The sequence below is a fragment of the Carassius auratus genome, unplaced genomic scaffold (genome assembly GCF_003368295.1).
Source record: "Carassius auratus strain Wakin unplaced genomic scaffold, ASM336829v1 scaf_tig00033206, whole genome shotgun sequence".
Classification (NCBI taxonomy): domain Eukaryota; kingdom Metazoa; phylum Chordata; class Actinopteri; order Cypriniformes; family Cyprinidae; genus Carassius; species Carassius auratus.
Window position 1 is genome coordinate 25,351 of NW_020526059.1, and position 22,252 is coordinate 47,602.

The window sequence follows — 22,252 nt, forward strand, 5'->3', positions numbered from 1 at the left end:
GGTCTGCTCCATGCACAGTGCAATTAAAGAATAGCCTACTAACACAAGAAAAAAATTATATAAATATGGTATGGAAAAAAGGAAGATGTGCAGGACAGTATACTGTAGACTAAATGAATATTAAGATGAGCAGGGACTTGCAAGAGAATAATGTGCAATCAGGTTGTACAGGGTATTTACATAGCAGCAATAGAGCTAAAAAAAAAAAACAGTATAAAACAGTAATAAATAAAGATGAAGAACTGCTGTGTGCAAGTGACAATGTCAGTAAGTATCTTACTGATAATGACTTACATTTCACATTTTACATTTACATTACACCTGACTTATATTTCACTGCTGCTCTCCATATAACCATGAATGTGTCAAATAAAAATCTTGAATTAAGTGAAGTCATCTAGAAATTTGATAATAGGCTTGTCAAATCAAATCAATTATCGAAACCAAACATATTACCATTATAATAAATAATATCATGATATCTTCTTCGCCGTGAAAGGTATTTTAACTGTTATAGATTTATTTTAATGTTGACTCCCATCACTTGATTATGCGATAACAGGCCTTGAAAATCAAGTACATTTTGGCAATCTACAACACTAGATTTGATTTGTATTATTTATTTATTACATCATGTCCGTCTAACGTTACCTTTGACGTATATTTGACGCGTAGTTCAAATAGACCGATGTGTCGGGATATTAGTGAAATACTATGGAGAAATAACATTACTGGTGCCTCGTCGCGTCCTTTATAAAACACCAATGGCACGGGTTTTGCGAACGTTTATTGTGTCATGTGGGAGATGCATTTGCTGTACTTTTAATCTGATTAGTTGTAGGCTTTTGATTTGATATGTATACACATCCGGGAAACCTCTGGACTAATGTCTACCGGATGTTTCCAGTTTAGCAGAGGGAACAAAAATACCTGGCGCGCTTGATCGTTTCTATAATGTGTTGAAAAAAAAGAGGCATGGGCTCGCGCGACAGAATCAATAAACGAAACCTGTATAGATAATTACAGCAATTATGAGATAATTATTATTTTTACAGCAAATAAGGCAATTTCCGGCGTGTTGGCCGTCAGGCGCGGTGGCCAAGTGGTAAGGCGTCGGTCTCGTAAACCGAAGATCGCGGGTTCGAACCCCGTCCGTGCCTCGATTAATATAACACACATGGTTTTACAGAAACGTCTTAACATAAACAAACAATTGCGCTTCTAATTACTCTTTGTTTTCATATGTTATTGCTACACGAGCAGTTTTCATTTTATCAGGAGAAAAAACTATAGCCAGAGCACAGATTTGAATCCAAATTTTTATATGTATCTATAACCTGAACACTGCAGTCTGTCTATACAAATGCCGGACTGAATACTATGAATGATGTACAAACACACATCACACCCTCATGAATATCGGCAGAAATGTTTGTAGTTAAGCAGCAGTTGTCCTCATCATAGACCGTGTTCACAGATAATTGGGTATCGGCTGCAGCAGTAACTGGAGACCAATGTTTAGTGGTCTCCTTGTGTCTTGACAGTTCTCTATCCTCACAGCTGAAGCTCGTGCTCTACTTGGCCTACTGTCTTTAGAAAATGGACAAGAGAAAAATATTTTAATTTCACCCACTCATGTAAAATACTTGTGCATTCAGCACTTGAAAATGTAAAGACTGATCATATTATAATTATAAAGATTTTAGCCAAAACAAGAGTCACTTCGCACTTCGGTATTTTCTTCTGCTGGGTTCCAGTTCATATGTTTTTTTGCTGGCAATGAGAAAACGGACATCTCTGCAAAAGAAGCGCTCAACCTGAATATCTCAGAGTGTCAAATTCCTATCAGTGATGTCAAACCTGTGATAAACTTTTATATAATATATAACATAACGCTATATACAATAAATCCTAGTGTAAACCTAGGTATTAAGTTGTTTTTACAAGGTGTCTTTTAGGTCATACAGGACTTACACATAGATATTTATTAAAAGGTGAAGAACCACCATCACGCCTTACTTGCCAGATAAAAATGACTGTGCATATTCTATTAGATTGTAGGCCTACTGTTTTTAATGTAATTAGGCAAGGGTTTATTCAGTGGTGTGTTTAACTGATTTATTTTAAAATGTGTCACCTTGATCTTTTGTCTTGTGTAGATTTGAAATGTCTTTCATAACGTTTTGTTAGTTTTATGCCTTGTGTAATTTATTCTCAGATCCCCATGAAAATAGCCTTGATACTGACATGTCCGTTTAAAAAAATAATGAATGAATAAATAAAATTTTATTTTAGTATTGCTTTATTGAGAAGAGCAAAAAAAAAAGTTTAAAAAAAATATGTAAATCGGTGTGTGTAATGTTGTATCACGCATGTATCCACAAGATGCCGCTGGCGCTCCAAATTAAATCATATCTGGACTATACAACGGCTACAGTGCGCAGCTAATAATGCACGACAGTGAGGATTCTACGACAAAACATTATAAAACCGAAAAGGTTCAAATCAAACAACTCAACTGCTTTTGTTCTGTGGGACTTTAATATGTTTGCCACACCAAAGAAATCTCTCGACAGCACGCAGACATTTCGCATTTAAGACATAAATGCGCACCCAGCAATAAACTTTCTAGCTGCTGTGCCCTAAACCAAAGACAAGTAGGTGAGTGTCACACATTCATAAATGCATGTGCTACCTAGAATGCCATTTTGGGGAGGGCCTGCGTGAGGACTGCGCGTGCTGCTGCTGCGGCTGTCTCATGGCACGCGACTGTGTGCAGAATCCAGGTAAATCCTTTAAGACGGCGGCGGTGACAGTCATCACTACCCTCCCGATGAGTGAACTTGAATAGATTTCGGCGCATGCAAGAGACGAATAAACTCGCATATCTTCTCAGAAGAAACTTGCACGCAGGCTTCAGCGAAGACTGCATCTTTATTTCATTCCTGTGACAACAATCGGAACCAGAATTGGACCACAAACTTTCCAGCAATCGAAACAGAGGACGTAAATCAAAGACAAGCTGGGTTGATACACCTCTCAAACAATGGACGTCAAGCAGAGGTAAATGAATCTATTGTTGCTAGTTGTTGATAAGAAAATACATCAATATGTGCTTCTACATTCCTACTGAAGTATTTATTTAGATGTTTTTTAGGGTAGCCTAATTTTTTATATATGTTGTTTGGCTTAAAGTGTTAATATCTAGGAATGAAACAGAGCAAATAAAGTATATTAAAGTACAATTTAGTGAAATCGTGTAGTTTTAGGGTTATTCATTATAAAGAAAACATAACAATGGATGTATAATAATAAATGTTGTATATTTAGGGTCAAAGACATTAGTGTGTTAGAGGTTGGGTCTTTGCGGGCAAGGTGAGTAGTTAAATTTACTCTCAACTGGCCTACAAAGTCCCAGTTTCTGGCTCATGCAATCATCCTCACTTATTTCTGTCTGAATGGATATATTATAATACGCACATAAATAATAATAAAAAATATTCAGCTGCTCTGTAGGTGGGAAACAGAATGAGAAAGAACTCACTTGTAAGCTTTGGTTATAAGTAATGGAATACTAATTGCAATACAGTATTTTAAATAATTTGGTAAAATAATTATCCGAAGTAGTTTGCTCAAGGCGTTCTGTCAAGGATTCTCTATGCAATATCCCTCTTTTAGAAGAAGTTAAGATCATATATTTAAAAAATGCACATAGTTATCTATTTTAGTGTGATTTGTTGAACTTAAACACTTAGGCCTATCAAGCTGGAATTAGAATTGAGTATTTCCTATCATTTCACAAACATTTCGGTAGCTCATGACTGTAATATTGAAAGGACCCTCACGCTGTGTAATGGGCATGTTTGTAGTGCATGTATAAACACCGAAATACCAATCCGAATAGGAAAGAATCCCGCTCCAAAATGCACTGAACTCATTCACCCCTCTCAGCCACCCACTTAAATCCCAAAGCAAACCCGTCTTTTTATAAGGGCAATTTATAAACCCCTGGCATGAGGGGAAGAGGGAGGCTAAAATTCCCCTCACTCTCTTCCTAATTTAAACTTTTCACTTGTTGGACGGCTGACAAACAGGGTCTCGCTCGTTCCCAGCCGTCAGAAGCAAGGAAGTGATACAGCAGCCCCACGTCTGTGCTTCCTCAGGGGAGGGGAACGGGTGTCCAGCTCTCACCAACACCCAGCCGCCGGACTGAAAGCCGGCTCCGTGCTGTTGAAATGTGAGTCTAGGAAGAGGACAGAAAAGGCAGCAAGAAAAATGAGGGACTTTTAGGGGCAGCTGTGTTTTATTAACCCAGTCATAATGCCCCTAAAAATCCTTATTGCTCTTGCAATTTTCAGCGTCCCTGCATGGACAGACATGACCGAGCAGGGCATGCACGCTCTAATATAACAGAACACATACAGAGAATAAGAAAGCCTTCTTGTGAAAGGCTTTTCAGACCCTCCTTTTTAAATGCAGTTTCCAAATTTAGCTATTTAGATTTGTGGTCTTTGCGACACAGTCAAAGAATTGTCAAAAGATCTTGTGTAACTTAATGCAAAACACACTATATGTGATTTATGTTAATAAAGCGGTCGAGTCAATACAGCCTTTCCTTTCATTACTGCAATGTACATTTCCCCTTTCAAACCAGCTCTTTTTAAAGACGTGACTTCATTCTGCTATGAATCGGATTGTTTTTTGTCACGTCCACTAGTCAATGTAAGCCTTGTGAACACAGAATGAAGTTCCCCTGCTTGAGGTTATGTCTTTTCAGAGTTGGTCAGGAGACCTCTGAGACAAAGTTGTGTTGTCAAATATCAGTTTGAGCTCATTCATTCTCCCAAAACGTTCGAGTAAGTCGTCCAGTTCTTCTGGACTTGATTGTATTGTCTTAGGTTGAGCTTGGCCAGTCAGAGCAAAACCTGAACCTGCTTCACAATCACAGCAGATTCTCTCCCTTATTATAATGCAACATGGATATCACACTGAGAAACTCAATAAACGGTCTGTATCGCCCTGCATTTTGGTGAAGGGCAGGTAATAGCCTGCACAGAGGCTGAGAGAAAGAGTGACTCAGCTCGGAGTCGATGCATGCTCTTTGAGATCACCTGCTGTCCCACACATCTCAGTTGCACTTCGCTACTATCACAGCACGTTTCCCTCCGGCCAGGACATCCCTGTGCAAAAATAAGCCAAAGAGAAAGGCATGGCTATTAAAGGCTATGAAAGATATTAAAGCAATATTTCAGACACTTTACATATTGAAATATAAACTGTGTGCAACATACATTATCTACTCTACTGTTCAAGAGTTTGGGCTCACTACTTTTTAAAAATTAACTTGATACTTTTTTCAGCAAGGAAACAATAGCTTGATCAAGAGTGGTGAAAGCATTTCTAAAGTTAAAGAAGATTTCTATTTTTAAAATGGCGTTCTTTTGAACTTTCTATTCATCAAAAAATCTTAAAAACAAGATTTCAAAAACATTAAGCAGCACAACTGTTTTTTTATCATCGATGATAATAATAATAACTGTTTCTTGAGCTGCACATGAGCATATTAAAAAATAAAATCTGAAGGATCATGACAAACCAAAGACTGATGGCCGCTGAAAATTTAGCATTGTCATCAAAGGAATACATTTTAAAATATTCAAATGATAAAAAAGTAATTACATTTCCCAATATTGCTGTTTTACTGTATATTTGATCAAATAAATACAGCCTTGGTGAGCATGAGAGACTTCTTTCATAAACATCCCGCCAATAACAAACTTTTGAAAAACATTTTGCTCATTCAACTGGCTGGCTTTATGTCTGGCAATTAATGTAAAATGTTAAGCAAATTAATTGCACAATATGCTGATTAATTACCAGCTACCAATATTTGATGAGAAAGGAAAAAAACAATAGATAATTCAGTAAATTAGCATTTTTTTTGTAGAGATAAGTAAAGCGTTAAATTACATTACAAAAATTGGCTTTGAAGTCAGTGTATGGTCTATTCATATCCCTGAATTTTATGGCAGTGATGCTGAAGTTACTATAGTGCCCATGGAGGACAATGCAAGCATTATGGGCTGCAGAGTTCAGGACAAATTAACTGTTCAAACAGTTTAAAGAGTAAGAGGTTACAAGAGAGTTACAGTAATCTAGATGCAAGGTCATCAATGCATGCTTAACAATTTTGGTAACTTTGAAGCATAAGTTAAGGGCAAAAGGTTTGATTGAGAAAACTTAATGAGGTGCTTGATAATGGCTTTAAATCAAAATGACAAATCACACCCAGGTTACAGAGTATGTAAAGTCTTCACCTGAACATCACAGAGATGTAGTATTTGGGTTGTGTCATTGTTTAATTAGAAAAGAAATAAAAGCCATCCACACGTTTGTATTGAAGCTGATGTGGTATCACACATTACCTCTGTGACTGTAGTACGTGACATTGATCAAGCTCACACGAGTATGTCTTCATAAGTGATAACATGCTTGTGGTTTTATGATGCACCTAAACCCAGATTACACACACACACACACACACACACACTCTCACTTTTTACAAACAAACACACATAATGACGACGAGTGAAAACTTGTTGAGTGATCACGAATGCTCATGAATAGCGTGCGTGTGTGTGTGTGTGTGATTCAGCAGCTGCGTGTTGTTGAGGACTGTAGAGGCAGTGGTCTGTGACTGGGTGGAGAAGAGTACTAGAAGGGGGTGAGAAATGAAAGGTGACACAGATCTGGTGACTCAGCACAGACACACCTCCGAAGCCACACTGACTCACAGTCACAGTGAGGAGTTTGTTTATCTGGAAACCATTAGATATTAATGCTTTACAGTTTGTGCACTTCCGTCCATAGCCAGATTTATTGCATTAGTTTAATTGTATCATGACAACTCTCTAAAGATTTGAGTATGGTAATGAATATGACAATGTTTATGTATTTGGTCTCTGTGGAATAGATCTCCTACACTGCTGCTGCTGTTAGTTATTGCTGTTGTTGTAGATTATTGCTGCTGCTGCAAAGCAAGTACTGCAACGTGCTTCAGCCAATACAAATGCTGATAGGGTGCTGTGAGTATTTAAGACACTGCTGCTTCACAAGTAGCATATATATTACCTGTAGCAGATCTATACAGGTGAATAGAGCTGTGAGTGCAACATGAGCCAATCAGCTTGTGCCAAGTATTTTATGTGATGTGCTATATATAGAGGGAGAGAGAGATAAGTGTTATTATCGTTCATTAAAACTGTAACCATTAAAACATTTTTGTTGCTTGAAATAAAATAAACTTTAACTGAAAAAAATTCAGTTATTTTATGTCAGCTAGTTGCCACATAAAATTGTTCGTTTTCATTTAGTAAGAAGTACTAAAATAAAATGAATAGATTAAAATTTCTATAAATTAAATTATATATAGACATATTTTTAAAATACGAAAACTAATAACATTTTTAATAATTACCGAAACTATGATAATATATAGATAATACAAAATTAGCTCTGAACAATAAACAGTTAAAACATATAACATGTAAAACATATAACAGTAGCGTACTTAATAATTTCTCTCTACTTTTGACTGGTTTTCTTGTTATTTAATGAAAAATGATTGCTTCTGTGGTCCTCATTTGTAAGTTGCTTTGGATAAAAGTGTCTGCTAAATGGCTATATATATATATATATATATAAATAAATAAATATATATCCTCAAAAATATCTACGCTAATCTTTTCCATAACAAAAGTTTGTGATGACTGCTTGTCATGTTCATTAAAATTGTAAAAAAAAAGTATTTAGCTAGTGCATTTTTTAGCATTTTAACCACAAAATGCAATTGTTTAAGACAAAAGTCTTATGCATTTAGGAGAAACCAGTAAGTAGTTTAAAAAGTGGTGGGTATTTTTTGGCCTTTGGTCATGTCTTATCTCGCCTAGAGCACAGTGTGAGCCAGGACCGCAAAAATAGGTGCATGATGATCCTGACTTAAAGAGAAGCCAGTATTTTGTTTCTGGTGCCTGCTACAGACACAGAATGATGTTTTCTTCTCCGCAGCAGGAAGAGGCCTCAGGCCTGTAGGCATCATCCAGCTCCAACTGAGTGAACTACATAAAAACCCAAACCACAATCAAAGCATTTCTTTTCAGTTTTGCATTTACATAATGTAGTAGTTTCACCCGGGTGTAACTGTCAAATTGTTGGCTCTATATATATATATTTATATACTGTGCTCATGTGTGCAGTTGAATAGATACATATTCCTAGAAGCATTATTAATGCTAAACAAATGTAACCAAGATACACAGTCTGTACTAAGCCTCTGCTGGATGAAATAAGGAGAGGGAATGCCAGAATAAATCATACACCTCATGATTAAAATGATTCGCAAACATGCCCTGTGGTCTGTGAGACCTCCGCCAAACTTTCTGCGAACAGTGAAAGATTTGCCAGGAGAACTGAAAGATCCTATCAAATCTAAAGAAACAAGATGAGTAGAGGTAAAGAAATCTGCTTTTGTTCAAGTGAAAAATGAGAGAGGCAGCTGTGCCAAGATAGAAAAAGAGAAAGCAGGAGAAAGATACCACAGAAAATGAAATGATGTGCAAGAACAGACATTATATATATATATATATTTCAGTGCTATAGTGAAGACGATATAAATGACACGTTCAGAAGTACCCAGCCAGCGGTCTTCAGCCTTGTGGTGTGCTCTACCACCAAATGTATTTTTAGTTTGAGGCAAACAATTTTCTTTGCATGTCTGTCAGGGGAAAAAATAGATGTTTAAAGAAACAGACAAAACATCTTTTATTCAAATTACATTTGCTTTATGTGGACACAATCTGTCATCTAGCATGAATATGTCCTTTGATATCTGGACTCTGTTTTCAACTTATTTCCTGTTTGGCAAGCAAATAGAGAAGCTTGTCAAAGACTGTCTGGCCGCTCAAACATATAGACCACAGGTCAGATAAAAAAACATTAAGATGAAATCAAATCAGTTTAGGAAGTTTTGAAAATGAATGTGCGGTTGAATTTATGCACAAATTGGACTTCTTGTTTATAAAAGGGAAACAATTTTGTTTGAAAACTTTATTTATCAAACGTTATTGTCTAATTCCATAGCATGATTTTCTTTGGGTACAGGCCTTTTAGCAATGACTCAACTGATCAAAAATTGATGTGGTTGTAACAATTTAAATGATATGCAATATGAGCAGTCATTGCTGACTGTGTAGTAAAGTCTATTGTCAATCCAAATGGGCAGCCAAAAGCCTTTTAATAACCCAGACAGGGCTGGCCAAATATAAATTCCTTTTGTCAGTTTTATAAGACAGATCCTTTTCTTAAAATTTGTCATTTTAAAATCCAAGGATTTAACTTATTTAATTACAGTATTAAATCATATAATTTTTTTTTTATTCTGTAAAGCTGTTTTTTTTTTTTGTAAAGCGAAAACCACTATTCAAATAAAATGAAATATAATATATTTTTTTTATTATAGAGGTTATGAAAAATTATTAATATAAAATGAAATATTAGTTGAGCATCGGCTTTTATTCATAATAGGTACAAATTAGTGTCGCTTGATAGTTTATATTAGAAACATTTCTGCAAGTAAATGGTAATTATAATTACATAAAAAGACAGGGCATAATCTCAGTTTGTTGATATACCTTGGATTTGCTGAGACAGTTGCATGCATAAATATTATTTCAGAATCAGCTAATTTTAACAGACGCATGCTTTACATGTATTTCATCTGAGGCAGATGTTTTATTATTAAAATCCATGATGAGAATAGGAATGTTGTTCTGTCTGCTGAGAAGTGTCTGTGTGGGTTTGGACTTTTACTACTCTGCATTATTTTTTTTATTGTATGTGTTTTCATTTGTGTTTTAATAACAAAAAAACTATATATATATATATATATATATATATATATATATATATATATATATATGTATGTATGTATGTATGAAACAAAAATGTTTACTCCATTGCAATGAATGCCAAATGCCGAACAATGTGCATTTTCACAGCTTGAATCAGTGCCAGAAAGGTTTAACTTGCAAAGACATTTTAAAAATACAAAGATCATGTTTGTCATGTCCACAATGCTTTAACCAAGTATAAATCAAGTTTTCTTGCCAAAACCATGCTTTTCCACATTTGGCACAGAATTACTGTTCCTTGTAGTTCACCCAGCGTTTCAGTGTACACAACTGACAGCTTAAAAACAAGAGGAGCAAAATAAAGGGGCGTTTACCCTTCCTTAACATCATATTTAAGGAGTCTAGCTTCGTTGTAAACAGCATTTTTCAAAATACATCTAAAATGCCTCTCGAGCATGTACAGCAAGAGCTCTCAGTTTTACTAGACACAAAGTCCATTTGTTTGCATTTGTGAGCCATGGGCCAGAGGACATTGGAGTGTTTGCTTATGGTGACACTGAGTATTATCTTCAACATAATGAACTAGACTGTTTAAAAAGCCTTTTTGGTTCACAAAAAGCATTAATTTTGTGATCAATGTGTATATTAGCATGTCAAAAACGTGTTTTATTTACACATCTGTGGTAAATATCATTTTCAAACTTGAAATAATGTTTATATAAACAAGGACCAAACAAAATGATGATAATGCTACACTTATCCTCAGCATTACCTCAATAATAAACATTTTAAAAGAACAAATAATGTAATTTGTAGCATTTGATAAAAAAACATGTGACTGTTAGTTAACAATCCTGAAGTTAAAAACAATGGCTATTTGCTCCACCAGAGCTGTCTAGTGAAAAGTGTTGATTAATTTTTGGCAAATGTGGTCGCAGACTGTAACCAATTATCCATCTGAAAGGCAGGATCCAACCTTAAATAACCCTAAAAAACAAAACGCACTTTTGCTTGCACAGGCTGGATCAGTGAATTAACCACTGCCTTGACCCACTTGTGCTGAATGCTCTTTCAATGAGTCAATCAGGGGAGTTGACATCTTTGTTGCAGGAAGATAAAGAGGGGCATCAGTGCCCAAATTTAGCCCATTGTGGGCCAGGCCAGCTAGACTGGTAGAGACTGATGATGCTAAATGAGAGTTACAGACCACACAGCACATCTACAGAGAAAGGACAACTACTTTTCTAATTTCATGACTGCTCAAATATATATATATATTAGGGCTGTCGCGATGTACCGGTATTGACGATAACCGTGATATTCAAATAAACAATTATCTATAATTGATTTACTTATTCTAATGAAGTAATTACTCCATCCTTCAGAAATCATTCTAATATGCTGATTTGCTCCTCAAAAAACATTTTATATTATCAGTGTTGAAAACCGTTTAATAGGTTTGTGGAAACTGTAATAAATGTTTTGTTGATTCTTTGATGACTCGAGAGTTCAGGAGAACGTCTCTTTGGAATAGAAACTTTTGTGTAACATTATGAATGTCATTTTATCAATTTAACGTGTCTTTGTCAAATAAAAGCTGTCAAATTCTCACTATTGGCAAGCCAGTAACTATGAGATTTTCCTCAATAAACTTCTAATTTGCTTTTTATAAATAGTTTAGGTATCATCAGGTAGGATTAGGGAAGTAAAATGTGGTCAGAAGATGTGCTTTATAAGTACTAATAAACAGTTCATATGTTAATAATAGGCATGTTAATAAGCAATGAGAATTGGTCTCTATACTGAAGTGTTACCTTATTTTTATTAAATGTTGTTTACATTTAAATGTAACTTACATTTACCTTAGTGAAGATGTTTTCAGCCTTGGGTCCCAGAAGATAATCCAGAACATCAGTGGACATTTGAATTCCCACTTTCTAACTATTAACTCAGTTGTACCTAATTATCTTCTACACATTATTTAATGCAGCAATGTTAGTTAATGTTTTAATGGAAGATATTTAAAAGTCCTAACATTCTCACCTAAAAATGAAAATTCATTCATCATTTACTCCGCTTCATGTCCGTCCAACCCTGAATGATTTTCTGTCTTCTTCACAACCCAAAAGAACATATTTTGGAGAATGTTTTAACGCTTTTGATCCATATAATTAAAGTAATTGCGCTCCAAAACAACACTGGACTCCACTTACATTCATTGTACAGAAGAAGAAAAAAATCATGCTCCACAGAAGTAAGGTTTAAAACGACATGAGGGAGAGCAAATGATGACAGAATTGATTGATTTATTTGTTTGTTTGAACTATCCCTCAAATAGAGACAGAGGATGTTTTTGATGAAGAGGGTGGCTTAATATAGCCAGGTATTCTCAGCATGTCTCACCTCTCTCCAACAGCCCAGTGATTTGACCCTCAGGATTAACAAGTCAGTGTTTATGACAGAGGACCACACACACATTATCCTGATGGGAAACTCAACCCGTGACTCTCCATTGGAAATTAACATCAGCATTCTAAGTGGACATGTGCTGTCAGATACCAAAATTGTGATGACCGTCATTAGCAGTTAGTTAATTTGCAATTTAAGACCGGATCTGTTTTGTAATAGATGCTAAATCAAGCCTAATGTATACATCAGCTGTTATGCAGTCAGCTTACTTCTATTTAAAGTTCTAATTTTCTAAATATGTGATGGACTCACTGCTAAGGTGTGAGTTTCCTGACACTAGCCTAATATAAGACACAGATGAGCAGATGCTTCTGCCAGGGCAAGACAACACATAGAAATGCACAAATGGCTTGATAAAGGGGCGTGCACATTCTTCTGCCATGCCCTGCACCCACAACCATGTCGTTTTCTGACAATCCATCACCGACGTGCGAGCCAAGGGCTAAATGAAAACCAAATATGCCATACCTGCAGAAAGCTGAGCCAGCTAACACATGGGTGTCAGTTTGCTCATGTCGTGTAGGAGCATTTTATGAGGTGATGTTAATGGGATACAGAAAGTAGGTCCTTCTTCTGCACGCTTCATCTCGGGGTATGTCATCCTTCAGCCCTCCTGAACCTGCGCTGGGGTCAGAAACAGGAGAACCAGATAGATTATCCAGACCAGATACAAGCTGTGGACACACACACACCGAGACACAGAATGCACTTTAAAGGACACACATCCTGTGGATTCATGTAATGGATCATATTAAACATGAACCAGATGTTAATTTCCACTCGAGAAATGTTTCCTATTGCTCTCTCGATTGTGTGTCAGTAATGTTAAAGATAATAATAGAAGTATTTCTGGTATTCATTTTAACTCCAGCCCTCTCACACCCACACGAGGACAACAAGTCACATGCTTTCTCATTGGTAGCAGAAGCAACAAGTCAAACAGTCAGGATATAGACTTTCAGTATAAACTCACATTGGATTTGATCAGTCTCGTAAATGTAAATAAAAGTGAATCTTTGTCTTTCATTCTTTTTTTCAGATGGAACTGACTCGGTGACTGTAATCACCGCATTCTTCATAAATCGTCAAGATGACAGTTAGTTTTATCGTATGCTAAATGTATATCATGATGACTTTATAGGAGACACAGTTTTAATACACAGAACTATATTTCAAATGTGAGGCTGTCCAGAAACACATACTTTTTGATCCATGGCAGGAGTTTTTAAACCGTTTGATGTCAAAGACCCCCCAAGTATGATACCACAGTGAGAGACTCTCTTCCAAACTATACAGTAAAAAAAATCTGTAAAGAGTCAGTAAATGTTTCTTGAACATCAAATCATCATATTAGATTATGATTTCTGAAGGATCATGTGACACTGAAGACTGGAGTATAGTCTTTTTATAATATATATAATGGAATATATATATATATTATTGTGGCGAGTGGGGCGGGGCCGAGAGGCGTGGGCCATATTTATTTATTTTTTTATATATTTTTTTCACAATCAAATAACATTTTAATATTCAAAATAAACACAAAACAGCGCACCAGCCCTTCACGGACGACTGGTGTGTACAAAATAAAAAGCAAACATAAAAATATGGCCCAGGCCTGGTCCTCTCTCGTCCTTCACTATAGTCGCTCCAGTTTTATATCCTTCCATCTCCTACGTGGGACTCGATACCAGTGGTGGAAGGCAGGTGTAGCTCATCTCCAATCACTACACCTGGCCTCACTCCTTGTTCCCACGCCTCTCGGCCCCACCCCACTCGCCACAATTATAAATTTCAAACAGTTATTTTAAATAGTAATAGTTAAGTTACTACATGATTTTCAATTAACCTCTTAAGTGCCACTGGCATTTGTCTTTTTTTTCTCTGTCACATAACTTAGTAATAATTATAAATGACATATCATTTGAAAACTTAAACCTCAAAATTCATCCTGTGAAACCCATTTTGAGATTGGACATTGCATTACAATGGAAATATTACTTTAATGTCTTTTGGCAGTCTCCTTCCCCTTAGAGGGTGGATTCAGGTGTCATATTACAAAATGTATTATGGTCTTTTAGAATCAAACCTTTCTATAATCTTGACAAAATACATATTGTCAGAAAGGTCTGAGTCTCAAGATTCCATATTTGGTGGTTATTTTGTGATAGACATAATAGAGATATTTAGACATTTGTGAAAGAAAAATGCATTTAAAAAATTCAATGTAGTTTTGATGGCACCCGGTGGCTGTTTGTGGTATAATGCCCGATATAAAATCTATTGGGAACCTTAATTTTTTAAAAATCAACTTCAAATTTGGAACATAACTTATTTAGACATAAGGCTTTAATTTTATAGCAATTTTGGATTCAAAAATATTTTGAAAAATATTTATTTTATATCAAATAAAATAAAACGGTGCAGTGTTTTCTTTACAGTAAATTGTAACTTTTTTAATTTATTGATATTTTACTATCTTGATATTATTCCACTTCTGCAATAATCTGCAGATTGTTTTCTTTAAAAAGAGTCCAACCTTAGGTCTGTAGTCCAAAGCGTCCATGAGTTATAACAATTTAAGTTTGAATAGTGCGCTTTCAGATCTATATTCAAAAATTGGGAGTGGCACTTAAAGAGTTAAACAAATACAGATTGGTGAGCAAAAGAGATTTCTTAAAGAATAAAATAAAAATAAAAAATCTTACCAACTCTAAATGTTTGCATCTATTGACATGTATACAGACCCATTAGTACTGTGTAAAAATAACTGCATTCAAGCTAAAAAAAAATTAAAATAATATCTGGTTAATATTTACTTTAAGTTTTTTTTGTCCATTATTAGAATAATGCAAGATCTTACAAACAAGGGTTGTCAATATGGTCTGAATGAAACACTATAATGTCAGCATAATGCAATTGATCTTCTTCTTTTTTTTTATGTGCACACTCCGATTCCCCTGATGCCATTTTGAAAACTTCAGACCTATAAGATTAAATTTCTGGTGAAACAACTGTCAGGTTCTCAATCCACTTATATGCAGATTAAAAATCTTACATACTCACCTAATGTGCATACATTTTGTTTGGAAAGAAGATACACATAAACTGCAATGGAATGCATTTACCAGATAACTTCTTAATGCATCTAAAAAGTTATGCAACTTTGCCTTATCAGTGTATAGCAACTCATGTGTTGCTCTAGTCATTCTGAAATACTTGAGCCAAAGCCTGTAAAAATGATCACATTGCATGGAAACATTTCAAATGATCGCAAATTATGTTTGCAATATTCCTGCCACTTGGAATAACTATAAACAGTTGGTCAAGTGCTGGAGTCGCTTTGTCAGTCACTAAGCCACAGTGAGACGAGGGTAAAGCGCAGGGGCGGCAGGGCGACACACCCTGGATCAGCGGCCCTGCATTACTCACGGGGACACAGAGAGCCTCTGCTGTGCTTTTCAACTCTGTTCTCCAATCAGGAAGGAGAAATGGGCCCAGTCTGAACCAACAGCTGACATACACAATAACACACAGATGCAGGGAGACTTATCACTTTAACACAAACACAGATGCACGTGTACACCAGCCATAAAACATCATCAATACCTCGGTTTCAAGGCGTAGGACTCACAAACAGACAGTATTAAATTATCAGAATAAAAGGAAAAAAACAAGCAGTTGCGTTTAGACTTCTAGCACCGGGACCTTATCAACACTGAATATACGTGCTTGAAATCCAGGCGTTTTGATTTAGACCATTTCCTTTCTTTTGTGAGGCACTTGGCCCAATGCATTAGGCCCAAGAGGAGCATTTCTACAGGCCACCAGGCATTAATGAAGCCATCCTGGCCCTGCTTTAAAGAGAGACCGTTAATACACTGTTAAGACTACATTCCGGGGATGATTTAAGGAGGACGGCGAGACTGCGCTCTGGAGGAAAGGTTTTTATGGATGGAGGAGTCATGTAGGGAGAGGGCCAGGTCTCTCCAAAAGTATTTCAAACAGAGAGGAACAGGCATCTGGGTAAGCAGTACAAGGGCCACGAGGAGTAGAAGTTTTCGGTTTTTCTTCTAATATTTGTTTTGTATTTTATTACAGCATAATTGTAATTAACAAAACTATTTTAATAGTTTTAGTTAATAATAACAACACTGCTTTGTACCCTTTTGTACACAGTAAAGGACTGATGCTGTCCTGATGGTGAGCCATGCACAAGCATGAGAGAGAACGAAACACACCCTCACACTCAGTTTCACCCTTTTAGAGGGAATTACTATGTATATTCTAATTATTTACATCCTCATCCAGTGTGTATTATAGAGACGGAGAACAGGCTGATTTATTGAGACATGATTCTTTGAGAAGTCAGGCCTGAGGCATAAATCTGAAGCGCTATCACCAGCAACACAAGACAAAATCTAATCATGCTTCCATGTGTGACAGAGATAAATCCCAACTCTAATATCTCGAGTAAAACTTAGAGGAAGTTCTGCTGAAGGCAAGCGAGTCTGATGAATGCCAAGATGTTCATTCCCACACCTCTCACCTAAACCTGACATTGTTTTAAAAAAACAAATAAATAAGGTAAAATTAAGTAACTCACTTACTTACTTATATTAGCAGTTTATATTTCTGTAATTGTATCATTGCATAAAAAAAATAGTTCCAAACTAAGTAAAAAGTAGAAAAAAATTGGTCGAAGCGTCTCAAAGCTACTCACAGCTTCCGTAATGGAATGAATCCGTGTGTTTAAACGAATCGATTCACTAAAAGATTCAATGACTCACTCAAATCAACTGCCGTTCAAGTGGAACCACAAAGGACAACTGGGAAAACAGGATGTTTTTTTATATACCTCCTGTTAAGAAGTGATATAATTGAAAGCTATATTAAAAAACATAAAAAATAGAATATAGAAAAAAAGAATATCATAATAACAAATTTGAATGAATGTTCGGCCAATCAGATTGGATTATGTCTTAAAGGGTTACTCCACCCCTAAATAAAAATTTAGTCATTAATCACTTACCTCCATACATATAGACGCTTGGTCTGGGAACACCCCCTGGAACGCCCCGTCACATTTTTAGCCCATTGGGGAAAACATTGCCTTGGCGCCAATTGAAATACATGGGACAATCATGCCGAAGAGTTGCTGTGTCGTTTTCTGTACCTCCAATAAACTAACAAATTATTAATTAAAGTTCTACATCCTTCCTTATAAACATACAGAACTGGAAAGGATGACAAAATGGCTATCAAATTGTGAGGATGATCAAGGGAAGTTGTGGAATCCCAAGAATAAGCGTGTGTGTGTGTGTGTGTGTGTGTGTGCAGTCTGCCTTTCGTCACAGGGAGGCTACGTTAACATTGTGCTCATTATAACGTTATCAAAACTGTATAAGGTTGTTTCAGAAAGTGGAATGCATATATAATTAGCCTTATTATTCTACCTGAAGCAAAACTATGTAACGTTAGCCTAGTGTCGAACCTAAACTCGCATGAAAACACGTCTGCTAAGAGGTGTAGTCCACTAGAGAAGACCAAGGATTTCCGTATACCCACTTAAAAAAGCGTGAGGATACGTAACAACTTGCTTTTGTGTCTGAACTTTTACACTTTCATTCATAAATGAAAGACTCCGCCCCCAACTATGACTAGATGCTGACTGTATGTCGTTCCAAACCCGTAAAAGCTTTGTTCGTTTTCATATAACAATTTAAGATATTTTGCTTGAAAACAGGGAGACTTGTGACTGTCATTATTTTCGATTTCTTGTCGTACAAAAAGTTTTCTCGTCGCGTTATAACGTTACGGTAGAACCACTGATGGCAGATGGACTATTCCGATAGTGTTTCCATTCTGTACCTTGACTGTAATTCAGAACAACTCGCACGTTTGTGTGATGTTGCCTAATTTAAATAGTTTGTTTATAGTTGTACTTTAAACACTTTTATGTTATTCAAAGGCTGTAGATGTAATTAAAATAGTATTACCAGCGATATAAGAAACTGGATGTGTTGCAACTGGTTGCACACAGACAAAGAACTCGTGTGGTAAATCCGTAGCCTAGCCAGTAACAGACAACGGCCTTAAATCATGATGATGAAACACTCAGGCAATGCACAGCTCAGAGCCAATGTTAACATTGGACTTATGTAGTTAAGCCTGTGTCTGCAGGTTTCACTGTTAGACAAATACCCATATTACCCTGCCTCAAAACTGAGTCCCATCTACAGCTATTAGCGAGCTTAATGAGACCTCCTCCCACTCACAATAATACATACAGTAACACAACAGGGCCCGCACCTACACAACAAGTATTAAGATGACTAATAGACGTTTTTGCCAGTGTCTCAAAATAGCATCATTAGCATATTAGGGTCATGTAGTTTTGAAATCCATGATTAATGTCTTGGACATCTCTAGTATGATGAAAGCAGAGGCTTCGCACCTTTCCGACAACCTGCTCTTCCACCTGTCATATGGCCAGCACAGGAGACATAGAGGGAGAGATGTTTACTCGATAGGGTCCTGGAAAACATCTGTTGTCATGCTGACCACCAGAAGATACAACAAGAGCACTTGATCCAGGCAGAAGGATGGGCTGGGTGTGGGAGCGTACAATAAAGATGATGAGAACATCAGGTCTGACTCATTTCCTCATATTCATGAGGAATAACAACAACACCACTAAGTGAAATAGTATCATATAGCCACAGCTTTCCCAGGGAGACAGAGGTTAAAGTCTGGCCTGTATCATGTCTCAATCCCAAATATTTGTAATAAACTAAAAAGTTATCCTCGCCCCATCATGCATGTCATTTCTACAAAGCATGTTGTTTTAATGTTATATTTGGTAACTTTTAGTATAGGGACCAATTCTCAGTATTAACAGTTGCTTATTAGCATACCTTCTTAACATAATGGCTGTTTATTAGTACTTATAAAGCATTTTTGCATGATCATATTCTACATCCCTAATCCTACCCAATACCTAAACTTAACAACTACCTTACCTAACTATTAATAAGCAGCAAATTAGGTGTTTATTGAGTGTGACCTTGAAATCATGCAAAATCTTTATTTTCTTTTTTTCTTTGCACAGTTTCCTTCATGGAAGAATGCATCCTGAGATTTTCTGGGATTTTCAGGAAGCAGCTCAAATCTAGAGTCAACAGTCTGTTCACAATGACATTCTTCTTCCTTTCAAGACTGCAAAGCCACAGCAGTTTCCCAGCGTTTGCAAACATTTGCTCTTCTCATACCAAACTCATACCTGAAATGCACACGTGATGACTGCTCTCTGCGGTTACAAACATAGGCCACTGCGAGCCCTGTTACCGAGCCAGTTCAAATTACCAGGAGCTTCAAATGTGGTATTTTAAGTCCTACATTGAGTGTGGTCTGTAAAATGACTTTCAATTTGTTAGCAAGCCTCTCCCCCCCCCCAACATGGTTGGTTTTAGCTGGTTGGCATGGTCTAGTTAATCCTAGTTCATCGAGTACTTTATTATAGTAGTTTGTAGAGGACTCTTTAAAGTGTGAAACTGGTTTCTCTGTGCAGCTTGAGAAAATGCCATTTTGATGAATGGAACTGCTCTATCAAAGTATCGTAATCCTCTTCGGTTTCCATCTGCACCTGCATAAGGTTTCTCCAGGCACACTGTCTAGTGAGCATGCCTGAATTTGCTATGCATATTAATCTGATTAAATACTTCAGATTGCATAGACAGCTAGGGGTCATTACATGTGCCAAAAGAGATTCAAGAGCCACTTAGACGTGAAGACACGCTGGTATGTCATTACCCAAGCATCAGTGCCACGATCTCAGGAGACGTCCAGAACCTTGTGATCTTCTCATGCTTGGTGGCCGGAGATGAGCTAGATGAACAAGAATGCCAGGGCTATAACACGACCCACATGGCTCCACTCGCAGCTTGGCACTCTCTCTAGGCAGGACCGGCACAGTTGCCAAATCTGCTCCCCATTGGTGGGTTTGGCAAAGCCAGAACCTAGAAAATTTCTCAACACTGCAATCTGTTTTTCCATCAGTTACACTGAACTTGAAATGCCAAGCTGGAATCTGTTTCTGCTGTGCGTTTAGACTGACAAACAGATTATTGCCAAATGACATTCCAGTACGATGCGCTAAAATCACTGCAGCGGGACTGCTTTAGGCTCTCGTTGGCTAGTGCTTTTTAGCATGAGCTTTCCATAAGCCATTGTCTCACATTAGTCCCCAATGTGCTGGGCAGACAGACCAGGGCAGAATTCCCCTACTTTAAACAACACGTTTCTATGAGTCATTATATGGGAAAGAGAGAGTGCTGGAGGCATGCCTGGACAGATCGGAGTTCCCCTTTACAGCACACACACACACACACACTGAGTCACACACTCCATGCTCTCCAAAAAGTTGTATTTTTTCTTCACAAAGTGTCATTTGTGATCCAATGTCCCATTAAATTTGTCTTTATCTCTTCTGTAGCCCATTTCTATTCAAATGCTGTTCTTAATGCAGACCTCAATGACTTCTGTCAAGTAATATTGTAATTAAAATCATATGATCATAAAGCTTCCATATGTTCCTTCATAAAGAGACTACTGTACATAAAGTCCCTTGGTGCTGTGTCATTCAAACTGCATTGCAGGCCAAGAAAAGCCAAACTACTTAAAGGGATAGTTCACCCCAAAAATAAACATTCAATCTTCATTCACTCACCCTCATGTCATTCCAACCACAAAAGCATTTCTCTTTTTTTTCTGCAGAACACTCAAGACAAATTATTCTAGGGATGTTGGGGCCTTAACAACATTAGACCCCATTAGCTTTTATTGTATCATTGAATGGACCCTGTTTTGGGGCTCCTAGAAGCAGAACAAAACACGAAGTATTGTGTCCTAAATGTACATAAAATAAAATTATATATAGCATGTTGACTATTTATTAGTACTTATAAAGCACATATTCTGCATGACCACATTCTACATCCCTAATCCTAATACCTAATACTATTAGTAAGCAGCAAATTAGATGTTTGTTGAGGCTAAAGTCATAGTTAATGGTTTGTTAATAGCCAGATTTGGACCTTACAATAAATTGGGACCAAGTACTCTAACTGACTTTTTAAGCAAGATGGCCGGTGATTTTTTTTCATTCAATAGTCTCTTACACATGATGGAGTTATCTTAAAGTGAATCTTTTGTCCTCCTACCAGTCTGACTACGCGGGAGGCCTTCAGATTTTTCCCTAAGAGTAAAACCTCACTAAAAACAATTTCCCTCAAAAGACCCGAGTGAAGATGGCCCGCTGGACGTGTGGGAGGACGGTGATCTTTTTATGGCCAGAGGGCAGACTTCACGCAGAGAGCAGCAATTAACACGCAGGTAATCGATTTTCTGGCGAGGAGGTTTGTGAGTCTCTTAAAAGCACCCTGTGAGAAAAGCACTCAGCATGGACAACAGGGACTTAAAGGGATAGTTCACCCCTCATGTTGTTCAAAAACTGACAAAACATTCATTCATTCATTCATTTGGAGAAGAAGACGTAGAATGAAAGTCATACTGGTTTTGGATCAGAGTTATTATCGTTAACTGAAACTATCCCTCCCAGGCTCCCTGCTGAAAAACAAAACCATTAAAATCAGCTGCTTGGCTGGTTTAAGCTGGTCTTCCAGCCTGGCTAAATGATTATATTTATGGAGTTAAAATTTTTTAACTTGTTTTATTTCTCACAAAATGTCTAATTTTTTGGTTGATTTTCATGTATTAAAATAACAAAACAAAACAATTTTTTTTAAATAGTAAAAAAAAACAAGCAAAAAAGAAAAAGTAAACCGTCAAAAAATATTAAAACTAATGTAAACATA

General features: G+C 36.7%; 1 long non-coding RNA gene and 1 other non-coding gene across 2 annotated transcripts; both read left to right on the top strand.

Annotated features, from left to right (window-relative positions):
* Positions 1 to 1,088: 1,088 nt before the first annotated feature.
* trnat-cgu (transfer RNA threonine (anticodon CGU)) lies at positions 1,089 to 1,160 on the top strand. The gene has a single exon. It is a non-coding gene; the product is annotated as a tRNA-Thr (tRNA).
* Positions 1,161 to 2,362: 1,202 nt separating this feature from the next.
* LOC113081126 (uncharacterized) lies at positions 2,363 to 20,912 on the top strand. The gene is made up of 2 exons (XR_003282106.1): positions 2,363 to 3,063; positions 18,810 to 20,912. It is a non-coding gene; the product is annotated as an uncharacterized LOC113081126 (long non-coding RNA).
* The last annotated feature ends 1,340 nt before the right edge of the window (positions 20,913 to 22,252 follow it).